This window comes from Staurois parvus, unplaced genomic scaffold (assembly GCF_062004578.1).
Source record: "Staurois parvus isolate SC_StPar_1 unplaced genomic scaffold, SC_StPar_1.0 ptg000116l, whole genome shotgun sequence".
Classification (NCBI taxonomy): domain Eukaryota; kingdom Metazoa; phylum Chordata; class Amphibia; order Anura; family Ranidae; genus Staurois; species Staurois parvus.
In genome coordinates, this window is record NW_028317912.1 from 429,596 (window position 1) to 454,892 (window position 25,297).

Below are 25,297 nucleotides of genomic sequence, written 5' to 3' on the forward strand. Positions count from 1 at the left end.
TTCAACATACTGCACAGATGTGCATGGGCACCAAATGTGGCATAGCACTTTCTAAAATGAACTTTATCAGTGGTTAAGGCCAAGTAGGTTAGGCAGCAGCAGTCACTTTTATCGATATTTTTTTTTTCCAATGTCAGTAGAACCAGTTATCACATAAACATATTTACTCATTTATACAATAATACTGTAATAACCAAAGTTAGGGCCAATAAAACAAAAAATGTTCTGGGTAAAAAAACAAAGATTTTGTATGGATAGGCTCCGTTGATGAAAATCAGACCCTGGCATTGATACAAAAGAACACAGAAAAATACCTGTGTATCCAAGCCCTGAAACTGATTATCAGTTGGGAGGTGACAGAGCAACTGTTATTTCTCATTTCACTTTTATCATATAACAACTGGACCTCTTGGAAAATCTACAAAATTTGAATTCATTTCAGAACATCATCGTTATTCGCAATAGAGCTTGATTGTAGACAGGGCAGGAAAAACGGAATTGTAAGCAAGTTTAAAAAATGAGAATAATGCATAATTTATACATCAATGAAATTTGTGTTGGTATTAAAAAAACTCAGCATTTACAAGACATCCAGTTTAATCACCTTTATCACTGCAGAATCATAAGTGGGAAGAGTGAAAATATAGAGTGCTTCTGACTTTCAGCAGGAGTGGAGGGAGAATTTCATTTAATCATGTCTGCGCTGTAGTTATGGATTTTCATTATGATTATCAATGCTGTTGCTACTGTGGATAATATTAATACCCATAGTAATGATGCATGAAGCTTCAAGTGTAATTTCTGCACTCTCCTTGTCTCCTATTAAATTGTTACCACTTCATCATTTGTGTAGAACGGCGCGTTTCAATTAATCTTCCCATATCAGCAGCCTTAAATTAATATAGATCATGATTCATTAGCTTATCTGTGCTGTAGTCTTGGAAGATCATTTATAAAGATCTAAAAACCACAGCTAAGTGATGGCCTTCTCATTTGCTCCTCTCCTGTTCAGTGTGGCTTCATTAACCGGCTCCGCTCACAAGGAAAATTCTAATGCTTGGTGAGCAGGAAACATATTATATTTCGCATTTATTGCCAGACTGTGTCTATTGCAAAGGCCATAATACTAAGACAGGATGGAGCCTGTGAATAATAGGAAGGGTGCTGAAGGCTATGTCTGCAGCTTCAGTGTAAAACCTAATCTATTGTTTACTGGTAATAGAATTTAAAATAGCATTGACTATATTTAAAGTGTATGTAAACCCTAAAGTGAATTAATGAAATAATATATTTCCCTGCACCATTTTGAGCAAGCCCAATCTTTTTGTGTTGATTCCTGTATTACGTCTTGTTTCAGCCTGGTTATCCTGCCAGTTTTGAGTTTCCTGAAGCATTTCCAAGTACAAGCTGACAACTTAGCAGCATGAGCATGCTGGTGCACAGGTTGTTGTCAGCCTATAGAAAGCACTGACAATGTTGGGACTGGAGGATGAATTGGGGTGCCTTGTACTACATGCCCCTAGCCACTGGCAGAAAACAGAGCCAAAGTGGTTATGTGATATCTGAAAACATACTTAAAACAAGGTGTTTTGAAAGACCTGGATACAGTGTTGGTTGGATGACGGTGTACTGCTCAGCATACATTAGTGAACTAATAATCCAAAGCTACCAACTAGCAAAAATAAACCAACTCACAGCATCAAACAAGCCTCTTCATATACTTTCTTTGAAGTGGTAGTTAATTCCTGCAAAAAAAAAAAGTGCCCCCAGGCAGTGTATGTCATAATGTGCTAGTATACACCACAAACGAGCACATTATGGCAGACTTACCTTAAAACGAAGCTCTCCAGAGGCACACTGTCACCGCTTCCATCTTCACCTTTGTCATTGCTTTCATCTTCACCTGGTCTTCCTTCAGGGTTCATTGTCTCTGACCATTTGAATGGCCAGGCAGCGATGATGTCACTCCCGTGCATGCGTACAGGAGTCACAGCCGCTGCACAGCTCTCTGAATTGAGGTGAGGTACCATGAGGTATCATGTGAGATACCCCCAAAGACAAGGCGGTCTGCTATTTACCCTAGGGCTGAGTCCATGGTTAGAAATGGCAGATTGAAAACCACTGGGTTCCAGACACTCTTGTGTCTCTTTAAGGTTTTTTTGCTCCAAACACACAGGGAGAAAGGACTGAAGGCTTCAGATACCCATGGCACTAATTATAGACTCCAGATCTGCATCCTGTCTTTACAGTGAAGAGAACATTTGCGGGCAGCACAGTGGCTAAATGGTTAGCACTTCTGCCTGGCAGTGCTAGGGTCGTTGGTTCAAATCCCAGCCATGGCACCTCCTGCCTGGAGTTTGCATGTTCTCCCTGTGCCTGCATGGGTTTTCTCTGGGTACTCTGGTTTCTTCCCACACTCCAAAGACATGCTGGTAGGTTAATTGGATCCTGTCTAAATTGGCCCTTGTATATGAATGTGAGTTAGGGACCTTAGATTGTATGCCCCTTGAGGGTTAGGGATTGATGTGAATGTATAATATATATGTAAAGTGCTGTGTAAATTGACGGTGCTATATAAGTACCTGAAATAAATAAATTTTAAGACAACACTGGCATTACTAAAAATTATATCTGGCTAGCTGACTTCTCTTTATATTCTTACATTCCCTGTGCATTCTCCTAAGAGAGTCGCTAGATCTCTGTCAAAAGCTAGCCTCTTTCTGGTTCCTTCCTTGCGCAGGCTCCCTCTGGTTCTCAGTCTTGGTATAGCGTTCCCTTATGGTCCTTTCACAGGGGCATCATCAGTTCAGTCACATTTTTTGCTCAGAAAAAACTGAAAACAGACTCAGGTTATACCAGTTTACATTAGTTTGCACATTTGTCTTCAGTTCAGTTAAGTTTAAATCAGTTTACATCATTTTGCCATTCAGTTCAGTTCAGTTCAGTGTGCATTAGTCTGCATCCATTTTTGCATCATTTTTTTTAGTTGTTGCAGAAATAAATCATAGGTGACGAAAAAAAAGTGTTCTTACCTAAAACGGATATGAACAGAATGGACATAAATGGATAGCATCTGTTTGCATCCATTTACATCCATTCAGATCCATCTAAATGGAAAAGGACACAGCCTTGTTCTGTTTTTTTTTTAAAAAAATGGACCTAAACAGAAACAGATGTAAATAGGTCAGGGGTGGGCAAACTTTTTGACTTGAGGGCCGCAATGGGTTCATATATTGGACCCGGGGGCCGGACCAAGAGTAGATGAATGATGTGCATGTGTCATCCATAGTAAGTATAGTAATATTCCCCCATAGTAAGCATAGTAATTAATCCCCCATATAGTAATTCATCCCCCATAGTAATTCATCCCCCATAGTAATTCATCCCCCATATAGTAATTCATCCCCCATAGTAATTCATCCCCCATATAGTAATTCATCCCCCATATAGTAATTCATCCCCCATAGTAATTCATCCCCCATATAGTAATTCATCCCCCATAGTAATTCATCCCCCATATAATAATTCATCCCCCATAGTAATTCATCCCCCATAGTAATTCATCCCCCATAGTAATTCATCCCCCCTATAGTAATTCATCCCCCATATAGTAATTCATCCCCCATAGTAAGCATAGTAATTCATCCCCCATATAGTAATTCATTCCCCATATTAATTCATCCCCCATATTAAGTCCCCAAGTCCCCCCTGTGTCAATTCACTTACCTTTGCTCCGCGCGTTCCTCTCGCCGTATTCCGTTCCGGTGTAGCATGAAAATCTGTCTCCTATGAGGATCTGTCCCCCTCGACGTATCTGCGCATGTGCCAGTTTCAGGCATTAGCAGCCGATCGGCGATCTCCGGCACATGCGCAGATACGTCGAGGGGGACAGATCCTCATAGGAGACAGATTTTCATGCTACACCGGTCTTCAGGGCGGACTGTGAGAGGAGCCTAGCGGGAGCCTAGCTCCGCGGGCCGGATTAAAAGGTCTGCCGGGCCGTATACGGCCCGCGGGCCGTAGTTTGCCCATTGCTGAAATAGGTGGTTATCCATGTACATCAGTTTACATCCATAAGCCCATAGAGATACAGATGCACTGACCATTTTGCAGCCAAACACAGATAGATAAACATGGACAAAGAACATCTGTGTGTAAGAACCCTTAACCAGGCAGGACAGATCCTGAGGATAACTTCCGGCCCAAATACAGCTTTCAGCACATGTTAGATCCCATAAAGGCTACAGGCCAAAGAGATCAGATTACAAACAGCATACCTTGTCAGGTCGAAGATCAAGGGGCAGAGAACTTCACAAGGTCAGCCCCAAAGTTTTATGCTCTTCCTTAGCATGTACCACTAGCAACAAACAATAGTGGTTAGCTAGAAGAAACATAAATATTCATAACCAGTGTAGCATTATTCTCTTGAGAGCCACTGGCTTTGGGTCCCCCTTTACTTTCTGCACAGCCAGGCAACACACATTTTCTGCAATATAAGGTCCCTAACACATTCATACATACACATAATAGGACCAATTTAGAAGAAAGCCAATCAACCTACCAGCATGTCTTTGGAGTGTGGGAGGAAACCCACGTAGGAATAGGGAGAACATGCATACTCCAGGCAGGTAATGTCATGGTTGGGATTCAAACTGACGACCCTAGTGCTGCTAGGCAGAAGTGCTAACTACTTAGCCACTGTTCAACCCACAAAATGGAATGACAGGGCAACACTTTTTCACAGCAAAGGAAAAATATAGAGTCACAAGTAGTTATATGGTACATCAAGGGTGTAGGTGATCAACATTCCATGCCAGTTGGTTATGTTGCCTCAAAAGTCTTTTGAGCAGTGTACAAAAAGCAAAAATAGATTCTAGACTTTCTATTTCCTCTGGAGTGGCTTTTGTCTCTTAACAGATCAGCACACAGTTCTTACTAGGAGCACTCAGTCCCCATAGATGAACCTCTTCAGACCCCAGATGAAAATCTCCTCATCCACCTGGCTGTCATGAAAAGTATCCCAGGGCAAGGGATTCTGAGACACATAGGTATACTGTCCCAGGGAGAACTAGTTTGGTATGGCACCTGACTGCATTCTCCCTTGTACGCCCAGAAGGTGTAGAGCAGGGGTAGGCAACCTTAAAGACGTGGAGATCTACCTGAACAAGTAGAAAAGTCAAAGATAATAGGAACAGTGTCACCTCCTCACACCTGATTTAAACCTCTAATTGCCATACTACCATGTCACATGGGTTTCAATCAGGTGATAAGGAGGCAACATATCGTCTCCTCACTACCTGTCAAACAGATTTGGATTGCTTTGCAGAGGAGCAGCAGTGTCTGCTATACTTGTGAATGATCCCTTAGTAGCATCCAGCAGAAGCACTCTTAGGTCTTGTTCACATGTAAAGTCGGTTGGTGGTAAAACCCTGTGGTTGAGTCACAGTTTTACTGCCCCCAACCCCTACCTTCTTTAGCTGCTGAAGCAATTACACCCCCTGTTGCTTTTGGTGGGTGCTACCGCCTGTTAGTCGAGACCCATTCATGTAAACGGGGCCACTGTGCAAGTGCCCCGCGACTACATGCTTCTTGGGGGTCCAAGGGGTTAAAGAAGGTGGTGAGAAAGCCTCACACCACTGCCTGTTTAACCCCTTGTTTGCGGTACTGCGCAAGGTTGCAGGGCACTTGCCAAGCAGTCTCGTTCACTTGAATGGGTCATGCTTGGCAGGTGCTACACCCACCAACCATGACAGGGCATAGGAGCCGACACTACAGAGGAGACATCAGCTTATGTGGTTCTTGCTGCTTACTACAGCTCCAACTTTACAAGTAGTCCCTCTGCATTGCACTCTGTTTGATGCTCTGGCATGGCGGGTCAGCAAGCCCTGACCGTGATCTACCAATAACCTGTCAGAGATCTACAGGTAGATCACAATCTACTGGTTGCTGACCCCCGGTGTAGAGGTACTCACGCTGTCCTATTCCTGGAGCTTTAAGGGTGAAACTGCTTTCAGGCCTTACGCTGAGCTGACTTCTTCCCCTGCTGACAGGCTGTCCTTCTTCGGTGAACTGTAGAACAGAAGAGGTTCCTCTTTCAAGCTCCCAGCCTATATGTAGACCTCCCTTCTCCAGCGCCCCCTCCCTGGCACCACACCAGCGACACCTTCCTCACTCCATCTTCCACCCAACTCCTCCTGCTGGCCAGGCTCTGTCATATTTATGGGCTGATTTCCACACTGACAGGCTTCCTGCCTGGGATTGGTCAGACTCCTATAAATATGCAGATCAGCCCCTCCTCACCTCCACTTACTGGCTTCTAGAAACGTCTCCAAGCTTCAAGAGCAGAGGGAGGTACAAAGGACTGACCTGTATAGCCCTAACTAACACACACACTGACTCACTCCCAGGCTTCTAGCAAGCCTCTAACTATGCACAAAAAAACTATCTACACTAGAGGGTACTACACCAGTATTGCTATGTCCTCTTACTGCACTGTCAGAGGTACCAGTGATACCAACTGGCAGAAGGAAAACTACAGAAACACCGAGCTTACAGGAAGACCAAATGAGTTCAAAGTAGAGTGCACTTGCTCCAGAGCTTAGTACATGAGGTAAAGCTTCACTTTGCAAAGAATACCCAATCACAAGCAAGGAATGTGAAATGAAAAACAACTGCATTGTTTGTTTGCACATGATTGAATGATGGAAGTCAGCAGAACTTCCTCTCATTTACTAAGCTCTAGAGCAATGGCACTTTGCAAAGTGCACAGTCTATTTGCCTTTAGTAAATCAACCCCATAGCAAATAATAGTGAGAAAAAAGTACGAATTTCATAGTTCTACACTTGTTCCAACTAGGTAGTAAAACTGAAGTTTTAGCATAGCAGCCAGGGAGCTAGCATTTTCACAGATGTCAGCAATGGCTGGTTACATATTTCTCTCACTCCTATGTATGCTTTAGAAGGAAATATAGTCTTTTTATTATTGTATGTATAGAACTGATCATCTTAGTCAATTTATGAATGATTCATTGGGAAATCTGCCTAGTGAATCCTTTACTGACAATTACCAAAGTGAGATTCAATGGCATTCGCCATGCGTTCCACAATTACATTCACCCTTTTTACAGCAGCACGAATGAGCACCAAGTGAATACAGAAGCCAGCAAACAGCTGTCAAATCTGAAGCTTGTACAGAAGCAGCAAAGAAGGCTATTTACTCTGCAGGCAAATCTACAGCCAATACTTCTCATGGTGCTGAAACAGACTTTACACAAGGTTTCAGCACAAGGATGGTTAGCCGTTATTTATTTATTTATTTATTTATTTGGTAAAACAAATGATAAAAAGTGGTGTATTATTTAAAGATAATCACCTGCAATGCCACATAGTCAAGAGTGCAATAATTAATCACAAAGTGCAGCAATTAGTCACAAATCTATACAGTGGATATAAAAAGTCTACACACCCCTGTTAAAATATCAGGTTTCTGTGATGTACTCAATTGAAAAACAAACTGAAATCTTTTAGGGGGAAGTAAACATAAAAAATTAAAATAATGTGGTTGCATAACTGTGCACTTCCTCTTATAATTGGGGATGTATCTGTGTTCAGTATTAAGCAATAACATTCAAAATCATGTTAAATAGGAGTCAGTACACACCTGCCATCATTTAAAGTGCCTCTGATTAACCCCAAATAAAGTTCAGCTGTTCTAGTAGGTCTTTCCTGACATTTTCTTAGTCACATCCTACAGCAAAAGCCATGGTCCACAGAGAAATTCCAAAGCATCAGAGGGATCTCATTGTTAAAAGGTATCAGTCAGGAGAAGGGTACAAAAGGATTTCCAAGGCATTAGATATACCATGGAACACAGTGGAGTCAGTTATCATCAAGTGGAGACAATATGGCGTAACAGTAACATTACCAAGAACTGGACGTCCCTCCAAAATTGATGAAAAGACGAGAAGAAAACTGGTCTGCGAGGCTGCCAAGAGGCCTACAGCAACATTAAAGGAGCTGCAGGAATATCTGGCAAGTACTGGCTGTGTGGTACATGTGACAAAAATCTCCTGTATTCTTCATATGTCTGGGCTATGGGGTAGCGTGGCAAAATGGAAGCCTTTTCTTACAAAGAAAAACATCCAAGCCTGATTAAATTTAGCAAAAAACACATCTTAAGTCTCCCAAAAGCATGTGGGAAAATGTGTTATGGTCTGATGAAACCAAATTTGAACTTTTTGGCCATAATTCGAAAAGATATGTTTGGCGCAAAAACAACACTGCACACCACCAAAAGAACACCATACCCACAATGAAGCATGATGGTGGGAGCATCATGCTTTGGGGCTGTTTTTCTTCAGCTGGAACTGGGACCTTAGTCAAGGTAGAGGGAATTATGAACAGTTCCAAATACCAGTCAATATTGACACAAAACCATCAGGCTTCTGCTAGAAAGCTGAACATGAAGAGGAACTTCATCTTTCAGCATGATAACGACCCAAAACATACATCCAAATCAACAAAGGAATGGCTTCACCAGAAGAAGATTACAGTTTTGTAATGGCCCAGCCAGAGCCCAGACCTGAATCTGATCGAAAACCTGTGGGGTGATCTGAAGAGGGTTGTGCACAGGAGATAACATATTTGGATTGTTTTTGCAAGGAAGAGTGGGCAAATATTGCCAAGTCAAGATGTGCCATGCTGATGGACTCATACCCAAAATGACTGAGTGCTGTAATAAAATCAAAAGGTGCTTCAACAAAGTATTAGTTTAAGGGTGTGCACACTTATGCAACCATATTATTTTTGCTTCCCTCCACCTAAAAGATTTCAGTTTGTTGTTCACCTGAGTTGTACAGTTTATAGGTTACATTAAAGGTTGAAAACATTCTGAAATTATATATCTTAGTCTCATTTTTTTACATCACAGAAACCTGACATTTTAACAAGGGTGTGTAGACTTTTTATATCCACTGTATAAAGTGCAAGAATCAACAGAAATATAAATCCATCAGTCCTAAAGTGCAGTATAATATCACAATAAAATGAAAGTATATATGATTAAAGTGTTGATACAGTGCAAAAAAGTCCTGTATGGTCCAGATAAACATATGTAGTATAATTCCTCTACCAGAGACTCAGATTGTTGCCAAACTCTTGCCAGTGTAAAGAAGCACCAGCCACCACCTCATGAAATAAGTACTCACCAGAAAATGTGCATGTAGCAAGGTTAGCATGTCATCATAGGTAGCTGTCATACAGGGTAGTCTATGCATCCACCCACAGTGCTCTCTGCTCTGGTTCCCAGCACCAATCCAAGCTGCAGCAAATAAAGATCATATAAGAGCCAACAAAGATGGTAATAGTGTAGTATTTATTGCACCATTAAGTTCACCTACATAGCACACAAAACGAACAGCCCAATATATCAATGCAAAAATGCTGTAACTCACATAGAAAGCCGCTGCTCACCAATATCACGCAACAGCATGATGTCAGCAATAAAGTCTCTGCCCCATCGCATGTTTCAGCCTAAATTAGGTATATTATATACCACCTACCTGCCCCCCCTCACTTTATTAAAAATAATTAAGTTGAATTTTAAATTGGTAGTAAACTGTGATTATAAAATTGTACCTACAGGTAAGTTTATAATAAGGCTTACCCGTAAGTACTTTAAATACTTACGGGTCTGCAGTCTCTGGTCATCTCCTGTACTGTCTGCAGTCTATGGTCATCCCCTGTACTGTCTGCAGTCTCTGGTCATCTCCTGTACTGTGTCCGCAGTCTCTGGTCATTCCCTGTACTATGTCCGCAGTCTCTGGTCATTCCCTGTACTATGTCCGCAGTCTCTGGTCATCTCATGTACTGTGTCCACAGTCTCTGGTCATCTCCTGTACTGTGTCCGCAGTCTCTGGTCATCTCCTGTACTGTCTGCAGTCTATGGTCATCCCCTGTACTGTCTGCAGTCTCTGGTGATCTCCTGCACTGTCCGCAGTCTCTGGTCATTCCCTGTACTATGTCCGCAGTCTCTGGTCATCTCCTGCACTGTCCGCAGTCTCTGGTCATCTCCTGTACTATGTCCGCAGTCTCTGGTCATTCCCTGTACTATGTCCGCAGTCTCTGGTCATCTCCTGTACTGTGTCCACAGTCTCTGGTCATCCCTGTACTGTGTCCACAGTCTCTGGTCATCTACTGTACTGTGTCCGCAGTCTCTGGTCATCCCTGTATTGTGTCCACAGTCTCTGGTCATCTACTGTACTGTGTCCGCAGTCTCTGGTCATTCCCTGTACTGTGTCTGCAGTCTCTGGTCATCTCCTGTACTGTGTCCACAGTCTCTGGTCATCCCCTGTACTGTGTCCGCAGTCTCTGGTCATCTCCTGTACTGTGTCCACAGTCTCTGGTAATTTCCTGTACTATGTGTGCAGTCCATTGGTTCAGAATATTTTTTTTTCTTGTTTTTCTCCTCTAAAACCTAGGAGCGTCTTATGGTCAGGTGCATCTTATGGAGCGAAAAATATGGTATGTCATCACAGCCTGGCAATGCAAATGGCTGGAGAGCACGAACCCAAAAGGAAGACCGGGGGAAGATGGAAGTTCCAACAGTGGTGACAGCATAGCTCCGGAGGGCTGTGTGTAAATGGTAAGTCTGTTATAAAGTGCTAGTATACACTGCATACTAGCACATTACGCCATAAACTTGCAGCGGCCCATTTAACAGGTCCAGGTTAGTTGAGAGCTGCTCATGTAACTCAGTAGATTAAAGACCACTGCATAAAAACCAGCAACCTGATTTCACCCAGCCAATGGACTCCAATGCATTGTGCTGAAATCTCCTGAGTTTCAGCAAAAACTCACAATTCACTCATCCTTATTTGAGCCACTTGTCACACTAGATCTCTGCAAAGAACTGCATCCATGGAAAAACATGAGCAGAAAAATCTGGCCTTAAAAGGAATTTTTTTGAACACAAGTAAAAGGCCATCAATTTAACTTTTCTCAATAAATTTCTTTACACTCATATCTCTTTGTCTACTGATCTAAGTTGTCTCTTTGACACATTTGATCCCCTCTTCAACCTGAACCCTCCTGCATGAAAAACTGCTTTTAGTGATCAAGACCCAGAAAACTACTTTAAAGAAAAAACATGATACAATCAGACAAGATATATTGAATCAACATTCAACCCACAATTCCAAAGGGAGTTCAACACCTGCCCTGAGTAGGTTTCCTTTGATTGAAGGTGCCTTATTATGGTTACACTTTACCAGACAATTTAGGGAATTATTTGTTATTGTGGTTGTAAAGGTTCAAGGTTTTTTTATTTGCATGCATTCTATGCATGAAGGTAAAAAACATTCTGTGTGCAGCAGTGCCCCCCAATACTTACCTGAGCCCCATCTCGATCCAACAATGTGGATGAGAGGATCAGCTCTCCAGCGATTCTTCTTTCGTTAGCTGAGACAGCAGCAGGAGCCATTGGCTCCTGGTACTGTCAATCACAGCCAGTGAGAAAATGAGGAGAAAGCTGCGTCTGTGAATGGACACACTCAGCAGCAGGGAGGGGCCAGGAGCGCTGGCGGGGGAACTGAGAAAAGGAGGATCAGGGCTGCTCTGTGTAAAACCACTACATAGAGCAGGTAAATATAACATGTTTGTATTATTTTTTTTTAAATCTGCCTTTAATATCACCATAAGGATATCTAAAGCCAAAACGTCTGATTCGTCATCTGTATTCCATTAAGAAGTTTTCCAATGATTTCCTGTCCTGGGCACAACAGGAAGTGAGAGGAGAAATCTTACCAGGGGAATTCCCTCGTAGACAGTTGACCCCAGAAGAAACATTACAATTGGAAGATTTCCCTTCTTTTTCTGTTCTGGTGACAATTCAGTATTTAAAATTTTCCTTCACTTTCTGCCCAAGTGACAGCAGTGACCAGGAAAAACAGGCAGAGTGATTATTCCCAGTGGGACACAGACAGCAGTACCAATTTATCAGGGGTTCTTACCCTTCATTACCATGTCCAAAATTATAGAGATGGTTTAACTTTAGACACAATTTAGGCCTGGTTCACACTATTGTGGGTGATTGTGGGTGTAGTAATTGAACCTGTTCTCGCACCCCAGGCAAAAATGTGCTGCTCTTTAAAAACATGCATTCTTAATGGCACCCCACGTATAGAAAAATGCAGCAAATTTTGCGGCTGTGGTAAACACAGGGAAATTGCATGGAGCAATGGGCTACCGTGCTTGCTCAAATGATGCTCTCAGGGCGGCAATAGTGTGAACTAGGCCTTAAGGAAAATCATAAAATATTGTTACTGTGTCTTTACCTGCACCAACAGCGTAGGAAGAGAACCATACTGGAAGCTTTAATTGATAACGTTTTCTTTCTAATACTAAACAGAATCATTAAAGGAGATCGATGCCCATTGCATACATTTTCATTTGATAACATTGGCATTGTACTCCATCTCCGCAACATCGCCAAAATCCGCACGTTCCTAACCCCAGAAACCACTAAACAGCTCATCCACTCCCTCATCATATCATGACTCGACTACTGCAACTCCCTCCTCACTGGCCTGCCTCACCGCTGGTTATCCCCGCTTCAGTCGATCCTGAATACGGCTGCCAGACTCATTCACCTTTCCAACCGCTCCATCTCCGCCACCCCCCTAAGCCAATCCACTGGCTTCCGATTGCGCAACGGATCAAATTCAAAATCCTAACACTGACGTACAAAGCTGTCCACCATACTGCCCCGTACTACATCACTGACCTAATATCCAAGTACCGCCCAGCACGCACACTCCGCTCCTCACAAGACCTGCTTCTCTCTAGTTCCCTGGTCTCCTCCTCCCATGACCACCTCCAGGACTTCTCCAGGGTGTCACCCATCCTCTGGAACTCCCTGCCCCAACCCATCAGATTATCACCTACTCTCCTCTCCTTTAGGCGCACCCTGAAAACCCATCTCTTCAGGGAAGCCTACCCCACCCCCTGCTAACCTGCCAACCTCCTCCACTCTTTCTACCATTCCATCCCCCACAGCTATCTCCTCCTGTACCACTATCCCCTCCCTCCTAGATCGTAAGCTCGAAAGAGAAGGGCCCTCGATCCCCTCATGTTTTGCATTGTATTGGTACTGTTCTGTCACATGTTCTGTCCCCCTTTGTACTGTACAGCGCTGAGCGAACCATTGGCGCTTTATAAATACTGTATAATAATAATAAATTGTACTAACAATACAAACAATAATTATTTTTGAGAATCCAGTATAAGATTACTTGCAAATTCTCCTTTTATGTGCTGCCTGTCTTCTGGCCATTTCTTTCCACAACTTCCTAGATTCCCTGAATGCTTTGCAGCTTCTCCTCTGCTTTTAATTTTCAATTTCTAAGGACTACATATCCCATGGTACATTGCTACCTGCATGCAGCGATTCCTGTACTGACCCCATCTCCTGAGACTGCTTCCCCAGCACCTCTGTAGTTCAGAAGGCAGGCTCTGTGAAATGTGTGACACAGCAGTGCCTTCTCACAAGACACAGTGAATAGTGTCACATAATTCAAGGAAGTAAATGTGTAGGGATCTTCATAAAGTTTACAATTAGAGATGAGCGAATCGAACTCGGCGAAGTGGAATTCGTTTCGAATATTAGGAAAATTCGGATTCGCCGAATCCGAAAATTAGCAGACTTCGGATGCGCGAATCGAAATTTTTCCAAAAATGGCGGCGACATGTGCGGCGACGGAGCGGGGATCTCTGGGAAGGCGCGCAGACAAGGCGCGCTGACCCATAATGCATTCATTCATGACATGTGATCGCATTAGCCAATCAGCAGCCAGCCAGCCAGCACTGTGTAATGGTGGAGCTATAAATTGCGGCCATCTTACAATTCTCCATTTGCCTCTGGTCATTCAAGAGAGACAGACCTCTCTGTATTAGGGACACAGAATCGTTACTTAGGGACACAGAATCGTTACTTAGGGACACAGAATCGTTACTTAGGGACAGAGAACCGTTACTTAGGGACACAGAACTGTTACTTAGGGACACAGAACCGTTACTTAGGGACACACAATCGTTACTTAAGGACACAGAACCGTTACTTAGGGACACAGAACCGTTACTTAGGGACACACAATCGTTACTTAGGGACACAGAACCGTTACTTAGGGACACAGAACCGTTACTTAGGGACACAGAATTGTTACTCAGGGACAGACACAGAATTGTTACTGAGGGACACAGAATTGTTACTGAGGGACACAGAATTGTTACTGAGGGACACAGAATTGTTACTCAGGGACAGACACAGAATTGTTACTCAGGGACAGACACAGAATTGTTACTCAGGGACAGACACAGAATTGTTACTGAGGGACACAGAATTGTTACTGAGGGACACAGAATTGTTACTGAGGGACACAGAATTGTTACTGAGGGACACAGAATTGTTACTCAGGGACAGACACAGAATTGTTACTCAGGGACAGACACAGAATTGTTACTGAGGGACACAGAATTGTTACTGAGGGACACAGAATTGTTACTGAGGGACACAGAATTGTTACTCAGGGACACAGAATTGTTACTCAGGGACAGACACAGAATTGTTACTCAGGGACAGACACAGAATTGTTACTGAGGGACAGACACAGAATTGTTACTGAGGGACACAGAATTGTTACTGAGGGACACAGAATTGTTACTGAGGGACACAGAATTGTTACTCAGGGACAGACACAGAATTGTTACTCAGCGACAGACACAGAATTGTTACTCAGGGACAGACACAGAATTGTTACTGAGGGACAGACACAGAATTGTTACTGAGGGACACAGAATTGTTACTGAGGGACACAGAATTGTTACTGAGGGACACAGAATTGTTACTGAGGGACACAGAATTGTTACTGAGGGACACAGAATTGTTACTCAGGGACGGACACAGAATTGTTACTGAGGGACACAGAATTGTTACTGGGGGACACAGAATTGTTACTCAGGGACACAGAATTGTTACTGAGGGACACAGAATTGTTACTGAGGGACACAGAATTGTTACTCAGGGACACAGAATTGTTACTCAGGGACACAGAATTGTTACTGAGGGACACAGAATTGTTACTCAGGGACACAGAATTGTTACTCAGGGACACAGAATTGTTACTCAGGGACAGACACAGAATTGTTACTGAGGGACAAAGAATTGTTACTGAGGGACACAGAATTGTTACTCAGGGACAGACACAGAATTGTTACTGAGGGACACAGAATTGTTACTGAGGGACACAGAATTGTTACTGAGGGACACAGAATTGTTACTCAGGGACACAGAATTGTTACTCAGGGACAGACACAGAATTGTTACTGAGTGACACAGAATTGTTACTGAGGGACACAGAATTGTTACTGAGGGACACAGAATTGTTACTCAGGGACACAGAATTGTTACTCAGGGACACAGAATTGTTACTCAGGGACAGACACAGAATTGTTACTCAGGGACACAGAATTGTTACTGAGGGACACAGAATTGTTACTCAGGGACAGACACAGAATTGTTACTGAGGGACACAGAATTGTTACTGAGGGACACAGAATTGTTACTCAGGGACACAGAATTGTTACTCAGGGACAGACACAGAATTGTTACTGAGGGACACAGAATTGTTACTGAGGGACACAGAATTGTTACTGAGGGACAGACACAGAATTGTTACTCAGGGACAGACACAGAATTGTTACTGAGGGACACAGAATTGTTACTGAGGGACACAGAATTGTTACTCAGGGACACAGAATTGTTACTCAGGGACAGACACAGAATTGTTACTGAGGGACACAGAATTGTTACTGGGGGACACAGAATTGTTACTCAGGGACAGACACAGAATTGTTACTGAGGGACACAGAATTGTTACTGAGGGACACAGAATTGTTACTGAGGGACACAGAATTGTTACTCAGGGACACAGAATTGTTACTCAGGGACAGACACAGAATTGTTACTGAGGGACACAGAATTGTTACTGAGGGACACAGAATTGTTACTCAGGGACACAGAATTGTTACTCAGGGACAGACACAGAATTGTTACTGAGGGACACAGAATTGTTACTCAGGGACACAGAATCGTTGAATTAAAGAGTATGTCAGACAATATGTAGAGGAGTGGCAGAGGAGGCAATGTTTTAGGAGCGAGCAGACGTGGCAGCAGAGGAAGGGGTCGAGGCAGCACTAGTCGCAGCCAGAGGCCAGTGCTCCCGGTGTCATCCAGCGGTCGTGTCTCCACTGACAACCCTGCCGTCATCGATTGGTTGGCTCGGTCGTCTTCCTCTTCCCAGGTCACCTCTGACACCTACAGCCAACGGTCGGTGGGTACGTCAGACACAACCGTTAGTTGGCATGGCCCGGGAGCAAGCCCACTGAAATCACGTGTCCTCTACCTGCCCCTGTCCTTTGGTGTTCCCTCACCAAGCGAAGTATCGCATGCTGTGGGCTCAGCCCCACTGTACAGTGAGGAAGAGCTAACAGAGGGCGGTCAGGAACGGGGGGAGACATCCGCCTCTTCAGCAGCCAGGCGAAGAAGTACTGGCGAGGAGAGTGGCTCGGTAGCCAGTCTAGAGACAGGTCTGTCTCCTGACCCACACGCAGCCGAGGGGGCTAGTAGTGAGGCGGAGACCCTAATTGATGATGATGAGGCTGATCGCACTTGGCAGCCTCGTCATCATCAGGCTATTGCTTCCGCATCATCAGGAGAAGAGGGTGCCAGCTTGGCAGTGAGCAAAACAGTCGGTGGGTTGCCCAGGAGGCAGCAGGGTCACAGCAGTGTCAGTGGAGGCAAACGGCCACGGAGTAGAGCACCAGCTCCACTGCAGCCTACCACCACGGCCAGTAGTGGTGCCGGTGTGCACGGAGGAAGTAGCAGTCAGCCAGTGAGGAGTAGCGGGGGCAAAGTTTCCTACTCGGCGGTGTGGCAATTTTTCGTCAAGCCGCCCGAGGAAGTAAACGTAGCCGTATGTCGACTATGTGGCCAGAAAGTCAAGCGTGGCCAGGGGGCCCATGTTGGGACTACAGCGTTGCGTCAGCATATGCAGCGTCGCCATTTGGTGGCCTGGGAAAACCGTGATAAAGATACGGCGGTTCTGCCTGCCCCAGCCCCCGCTCCATCACCCGCTCCGTTACTTGCTCCGTCACCCGACGTCAATCGCCCTCTATCAGCCAGTCAAGGCTCCAACACCTCTGCTGAGGGGAGTTGTCGCTCGTTGCCATCTTCCGCTCGTTCAGATGCTCCTTCTCCTGCTACTCTTCTTCACGGATTCCGTCAGCAGTCTTTCTTGGAATCCGTTTCCAAGAGACAACAGTTTGCGAGCACGCACCCGACGGTGCAAAAACTGAACGTCCTCCTGTCCAAGTTGCTGGTGCTGCAGTCCCTCCCTTTCCAAGTGGTGGACTCAGCACCTTTCCGAGAAATGATGGCTTGTGCCGCGCCGCGGTGGAGAGTGCCAAGCCGGCAATTCTTCGCCAAAAAGGCAGTGCCAGCCCTGCATTCACATGTAGAAGAGATGGTGGGCCAGTCTTTGAGCATGTCGGTCTCTGCCAAACTGCACGGCAGCGCCGACGTGTGGAGCTGTAACTACGGTCAGGGACAGTACATGTCATTTACGGCCCACTGGGTGAACGTGGTGCCGGCACAGCCGCACCAGCAACTTGGACAGGTCACGCCGCTTTTGCCTCCATGTTTGCACGTCCTTGGTCCGGCAAAGATGTCCGCCTCTACCACCTCTTCTTCCGCCGTGTCCTCAGCCGCCACCCCTGTGCCAAGTCCCATTACCCGACCGGCATATCACATGTGCAGGGCGCAACGGTGTCACGCTGTACTGCACCTGGTATGCCTTGGCGAACGTAGTCACACAGGGGAGGAACTTCTGAGTGTAATGAACAGAGAAATCGACAGATGGCTGTCTCCGCGCAAACTGAAAATCGGAACCATGTTGACCGACAACGGAAAGAACATGGTGTCTGCTCTGCGTCAAGGAAGGTTGTGCCATGCGCCATGCATGGCTCACGTGTTCAATCTGGTTGTCAAGCGGTTCCTAAAATCCACCATCCCACTGCAAGACATCCTTAAAATGTCACGTAAACTTTGCATGCATTTCAGCCATTCCTACAACGCAAAGCACACCCTCCTTGAGCTGCAGCGGCAGAACGGAATTCCACAGCATCGCCTGATCTGCGACGTTGCAACAAGGTGGAATTCAACCCTACACATGTTAGACCGCCTTTACGAACAGCGAAAGGCCATCACCGATTTCCTGATGTTACAAGCGGATAAAGGTACTCCCCTGTGTAACTTCGATGTCAGCCATTGGCAGCTCATGCATGACACCTGCCGCTTGCTCAGGCCCTTTGAGGAGGCCACGCTATTCGTGAGTCGGCAGGACTATGGGATGAACGACGTCATTCCTCTGTTGCACGTCCTGGAACAAATGCGGTTAACAATGGCTGGTCAGGGTGCGGTAGACGTGGCGCACAGATCTGAATGCCACATGACCCCTGTGGGGGCAGGACAGGAAGAAGAGGAGGAGGTAGAGGAGGACATTTGTGCTCAGGAATTATTGAGTGAAATGGGTGGTTTTTCCACTCAGCGGACAGGAGTGGAGGAGCAGGAGCATCTGGTAGAGGAGGAGGAGACAGAGGACCCAGACGCACCGTGGCAGTATGCTGTGGAGATGGAGGCAGGGAGTCCCTCGCATTCCTTGGCACAAATGGCCCATAGCATGCTCGGTTGCTTGCGTAGCGACAGCCGAATAATAACCATCAGACAGAGGGATGACTTTTGGCTGTCCACCTTGTTGGACCCTCGCTACCGTTCAAAAATGGTGGCCTTTTTCACACCTGCTGAGAGGGAGGCCAAAATAACGTACTATAAAAACCAACTATGTAGTCAGTTAGTCTCTGCCTTTCTGCGCCAACGTCCATCCTCAGACACTGTGGGCCCTGTGCGCTCGCGTTCCGCTGCCATGGCAGCAGGGGAGGGGTGGGGTGGTAGGAGCAGTGGCAGCTCCACCAGCAGCGGCTGCCTCAGTCTGCAGTTGATGATGAGTAGCTTTCTTCACCAGCGCAGTGAGGAAACTACTAACCAGCCGCAGCAGCAGCATCAGGTGGACCTGGAGCAGGACCTCAAAAAACAGGCTCGGGCCTACTTGGACAGCACCCTGCCAACCGAGGTAGACAATCCCCTTGACTACTGGGCAACGAAACTTGACCTTTGGCCCCAACTAGCTGAATTTGCCCTTGAAAGGCTGTCATGCCCGGCCAGTAGCGTGGCATCGGAGCACGTGTTTAGTGCGGCAGGAGGTATTGTAACTCCGCGGAGGACACGACTGTCCACCCAAAGTGTGGAGAGACTCACGTTTGTGAAAATGAATCAGGCGTGGATTAGTCTGGATTTCAAACCACCAGTTCCTGACACAACTAACTAAATCCGCCATGAATCATGCCCCAAACATGTGCCACTTTCAGGTCTCCTCACACTGCTGGTGTGTTCCATTTTGTCATAGGGTGCTGGCAGATTACGGGCCTCCCATTGCTGCTGCCAGGCCCGTAATCTGCCATGGGCCCCCGTAACGCCTCCTCATGCTGCTGCCAGGTCCAGAGTCTCTCATGGGTCCCTGTACGGCCTCCCATTGCTGCTGTCTCCATCGCCACACTCTGCCATGTGCCACTTTCAGGTCTCCTCACACTGCTGGTGGGTTCCATTTTGTCATAGGGTGCTGGCAGATTACGGGCCTCCCATTGCTGCTGCCAGGCCCGTAATCTGCCATGGGCCCCCGTACCGCCTCCTCATGCTGCTGCCAGGTCCAGAGTCTCTCATGGGTCCCTGTACGGCCTCCCATTGCTACTGTCTCCATCGCCACACTCTGCCATGTGCCACTTTCAGGTCTCCTCACACTGCTGATGTGTTCCATTTTGTCATAGGGTGCTGGCAGATTACGGGCCTCCCATTGCTGCTGCCAGGCCCGTAATCTGCCATGGGCCCCCGTACCGCCTCCTCATGCTGCTGCCAGGTCCAGAGTCTCTCATGGGTCCCTGTACGGCCTCCCATTGCTGCTGTCTCCATCGCCACACTCTGCCATGTGCCACTTTCAGGTCTCCTCACACTGCTGGTGGGTTCCATTTTGTCATAGGGTGCTGGCAGATTACGGGCCTCCCATTGCTGCTGCCTGGCCCGTAATCTGCCATGGGCCCCTGTACCGCCTCCTCATGCTGCTGCCAGACCCGTAATCTGTCATGGGTCCCTGTACGGCCTCCCATTGCTGCTGTCTCCATCGCCACACTCTGCCATGTGCCACTTTCAGGTCTCCTCACACTGCTGGTGTGTTCCATTTTGTCATAGGGTGCTGGCAGATTACGGGCCTCCCATTGCTGCTGCCAGGCCCGTAATCTGCCATGGGCCCCCGTACCGCCTCCTCATGCTGCTGCCAGGTCCAGAGTCTCTCATGGGTCCCTGTACGGCCTCCCATTGCTGCTGTCTCCATCGCCACACTCTGCCATGTGCCACTTTCAGGTCTCCTCACACTGCTGGTGTGTTCCATTTTGTCATAGGGTGCTGGCAGATTACGGGCCTCCCATTGCTGCTGCCAGGCCCGTAATCTGCCATGGGCCCCCGTACCGCCTCCTCATGCTGCTGCCAGGTCCAGAGTCTCTCATGGGTCCCTGTACGGCCTCCCATTGCTGCTGTCTCCATCGCCACACTCTGCCATGTGCCACTTTCAGGTCTCCTCACACTGCTGGTGTGTTCCATTTTGTCATAGGGTGCTGGCAGATTACGGGCCTCCCATTGCTGCTGCCAGGCCCGTAATCTGCCATGGGCCCCCGTACCGCCTCCTCATGCTGCTGCCAGGTCCAGAGTCTCTCATGGGTCCCTGTACGGCCTCCCATTTCTGCTGTCTCCATCGCCACACTCTGCCATGTGCCACTTTCAGGTCTCCTCACACTGCTGGTGTGTTCCATTTTGTCATAGGGTGCTGGCAGATTACGGGCCTCCCATTGCTGCTGCCAGGCCCGTAATCTGCCATGGGCCCCCGTACCGCCTCCTCATGCTGCTGCCAGGTCCAGAGTCTCTCATGGGTTCCTGTACGGCCTCCCATTTCTGCTGTCTCCATCGCCACACTCTGCCATGTGCCACTTTCAGGTCTCCTCACACTGCTGGTGTGTTCCATTTTGTCATAGGGTGCTGGCAGATTACGGGCCTCCCATTGCATTGCTGCTGCCAGGCCCGTAATCTGCCATGGGCCCCCGTACCGCCTCCTCATGCTGCTGCCAGGTCCAGAGTCTCTCATGGGTCCCTGTACGGCCTCCCATTGCTGCTGTCTCCATCGCCACACTCTGCCATGTGCCACTTTCAGGTCTCCTTACACTGCTGGTGTGTTCCATTTTGTCATAGGGTGCTGGCAGATTACGGGCCTCCCATTGCTGCTGCCAGGCCCGTAATCTGCCATGGGCCCCTGTACCGCCTCCTCATGCTGCTGCCAGGTCCAGAGTCTCTCATGGGTCCCTGTACGGCCTCCCATTGCTGCTGTCTCCATCGCCACACTCTGCCATGTGCCACTTTCAGGTCTCCTCACACTGCTGGTGTGTTCCATTTTGTCATAGGGTGCTGGCAGATTACGGGCCTCCCATTGCTGCTGCCAGGCCCGTAATCTGCCATGGGCCCCCGTACCGACTCCTCATGCTGTGACGTTGCAACAAGGTGGAATTCAACCCTACATATGTTAGACCGCCTTTACGAACAGCGAAAGGCCATCACCGATTTCCTGATGTTACAAGCGGATAAAGGTACTCCCCTGTGTAACTTAGATGTCAGCCATTGGCAGCTCATGCATGACACCTGCCGCTTGCTCAGACCCTTTGAGGAGGCCACGCTATTCGTGAGTCGGCAGGACTATGGGATGAACGACGTCATTCCTCTGTTGCACGTCCTGGAACAAATGCTGTTAACAATGGCTGGTCAGGGTGCGGTAGACGTGGCGCACAGATCTCAACGCCACATCACCCCTGTGGGGGCAGGACAGGAAGAAGAGGAGGAGGTAGAGGAGGACATTGGTGCTCAGGAATTATTGAGTGAAATGGGTGGTTTTTCCACTCAGCGGACAGAAGTGGAGGAGCAGGAGCATCTGGTAGAGGAGGAGGAGGAGACAGAGGACCCAGACGAACCGTGGCAGTATGCTGTGGAGATGGAGGCAGGGAGTCCCTCGCATTCCTTGGCACAAATGGCCCATAGCATGCTCGGTTGCTTGCGTAGCGACAGCCGAATAATAACCATCAGACAGAGGGATGACTTTTGGCTGTCCACCTTGTTGGACCCTCGCTACCGTTCAAAAATGGTGGCCTTTTTCACACCTGCTGAGAGGGAGGCCAAAATAACGTACTATAAAAACCACCTATGTAGTCAGTTGGTCTCTGCCTTTCTGCGCCAATGTCCATCCTCAGACACTGTGGGCCCTGTGCGCTCGCGTTCCGCTGCCATGGCAGCAGGGGAGGGGTGGGGTGGTAGGAGCAGTGGCAGCTCCACCAGAAGCAGCTGCCTCAGTCTGCAGTCGATGATGAGTAGCTTTCTTCACCAGCGCAGTGAGGAAACTACTAACCAGCCGCAGCAGCAGCAGCATCAGGTGGACCTGGAGCAGGACCTCAAACAACAGGCTCGGGCCTACTTGGACAGCACCCTGCCAACCGAGGTAGACAATCCCCTTGACTACTGGGCAACGAAACTTGACCTTTGGCCCCAACTAGCTGAATTTGCCCTTGAAAGGCTGTCATGCCCGGCCAGTAGCGTGGCATCGGAGCGCGTGTTTAGTGCGGCAGGAGGTATTGTAACTCCGCGGAGGACACGACTGTCCACCCAAAGTGTGGAGAGACTCACGTTTGTGAAAATTGAATGAGGCGTGGATTAGTCTGGATTTCAAACCACCAGTTCCTGACACAACTGACTAAATCCGCCATGAATCATGCCCCAAACATGTTATTATTTTTAACATAGGCCTCTGTATGGCCTTCAATTTAAGCTGCTTACGCTTCGCCACTCTGCCATGGGCCCCTGTACCGCCTCCTCTTGCTGCTGCCAGGTCCAGAGTGTGTCATGGGTCCCTGTACGGCCTCCCATTGCTGCTGACTTCATCGCCAGACTCTGCCATGTGCCACTTTCAGGTCTCCTTACACTGTTGGTGGGTTCCATTTTGTCATAGGGTGCTGGCAGATTACGTGCCTCCCATTGCTGCTGCCAGGCCCGTAATCTCCCATGGGCCCCTGTACTGCCTCCTCATGCTGCTGCCAGGTCCAGAGTGTGTCATGGGTCCCTGTACGGCCTCCCATTGCTGCTGTCTCCATCGCCACACTCTGCCATGTGCCACTTTCAGGTCTCCTCACACTGCTGGTGGGTTCCATTTTGTCATAGGGTGCTGGCAGATTACGGGCCTCCCATTGCTGCTGCCAGGCCCGTAATCTGCCATGGGCCCCCGTACCGCCTCCTCATGCTGCTGCCAGGTCCAGAGTGTCTGATGGGTCCCTGTACGGCCTCCCATTGCTGCTGTCTCCATCGCCACACTCTGCCATGTGCCACTTTCAGGTCTCCTCACACTGCTGGTGGGTTCCATTTTGTCATAGGGTGCTGGCAGATTACGGGCCTCCCATTGCTGCTGCCAGGCCCGTAATCTGCCATGGGCCCCCGTACCGCCTCCTCATGCTGCTGCCAGGTCCAGAGTGTCTCATGGGTCCCTGTACGGCCTCCCATTGCTGCTGTCTCCATCGCCACACTCTGCCATGTGCCACTTTCAGGTCTCCTCACACTGCTGGTGTGTTCCATTTTGTCATAGGGTGCTGGCAGATTACGGGCCTCCCATTGCTGCTGCCAGGCCCGTAATCTGCCATGGGCCCCCGTACCGCCTCCTCATGCTGCTGCCAGGTCCAGAGTGTCTCATGGGTCCCTGTACGGCCTCCCATTGCTGCTGTCTCCATCGCCACACTCTGCCATGTGCCACTTTCAGGTCTCCTCACACTGCTGGTGGGTTCCATTTTGTCATAGGGGGCTGTATGGCCTCCCATTGCTGCTGCCTCCACCGCCACACTGTGGCTCCACACTCTGGTTTTGGCCCCGTGACTGCCCAAATGAGTGAAGTGTGCGGTGATTCTAAGATCGACGGCACTCATCTGCATGTCATACTGACTGACAGTATTATTTCTCTTCCCCAGCAGACTCCAAGGGCATTTAAATTAAAGGTACAGTGTTCTGCACTAATATAAAGGCTCTCTGAAGCCTAGAAACACCCTTTTTATAAGTTAACTTCGCAGCGAATATATTCGCATCGAATCGAATTTATTCCTCGAATTCGCCGAATCAGCCGAATCGAATTTTTGAATACTTCGCTCATCTCTATTTACAATCTTCAAGATTGTTTAGATTAGTAGGAGTAGGCTAGAAATAATAGAAATAAAATTTGGACATGACTATATGATGGTTTTTTTACTTTAAAATATGTGATATTTAACACATCAATGTAATTTCAAAACTCATTTTCAATCTAATTAAATATGCAGCTTTCATTAAAGTAATACCTGGTGATCGTGCTGTGAAGGTCTTTGTTCAGCCACTTCCTGCTTTGGGGTGACAACGATCTTCCAGCTGTGCTCCTGCATTGTCATGTAGTCACATGCACTCTGATAGAGTCTACAAGGAGCTGTGCTTACACACACTAAGCATATAGTATAAAGCCACGCTGTCGGTGCCCATCTGTTCCACTCCCATTATTGCCTAAGGTGATATGTCAGCCAGCCCTATCTCTGGGGATACCACCAGGTCTCTTGGAGTCAGGGGAATGCTACACATACATGGACCACCATTGTGGCTATCATGAAACTGGTCCTGAGCAATGGTGTGAAGTTGACATTGAAGGAAGTGCATTTAGACAGGAAATGGTTAAAAGAGGCTGGAGGAGATCAGCAGTATGAATATGGGAAAAAGCACAACAAAAGGTGAAAAGTATTCTATGGAAGTAAAACATAGAAATTAATGCTACAGATTATACAGAAGCTAAATGTCATCAATTAAGGATTTACACCTATTTTAAAGACCAATTCTTAAGACCAATATCCTATAGGAAACAGTCATCATTCACTCCACTGGACAGACCAGTCCAGGACTAGATGATTTCTGATTGGTTACTGTGGGGTATTGCATTTAATTAGTACTCTTTATTTAATAAGGCTAATTATGACAGATACATTACAA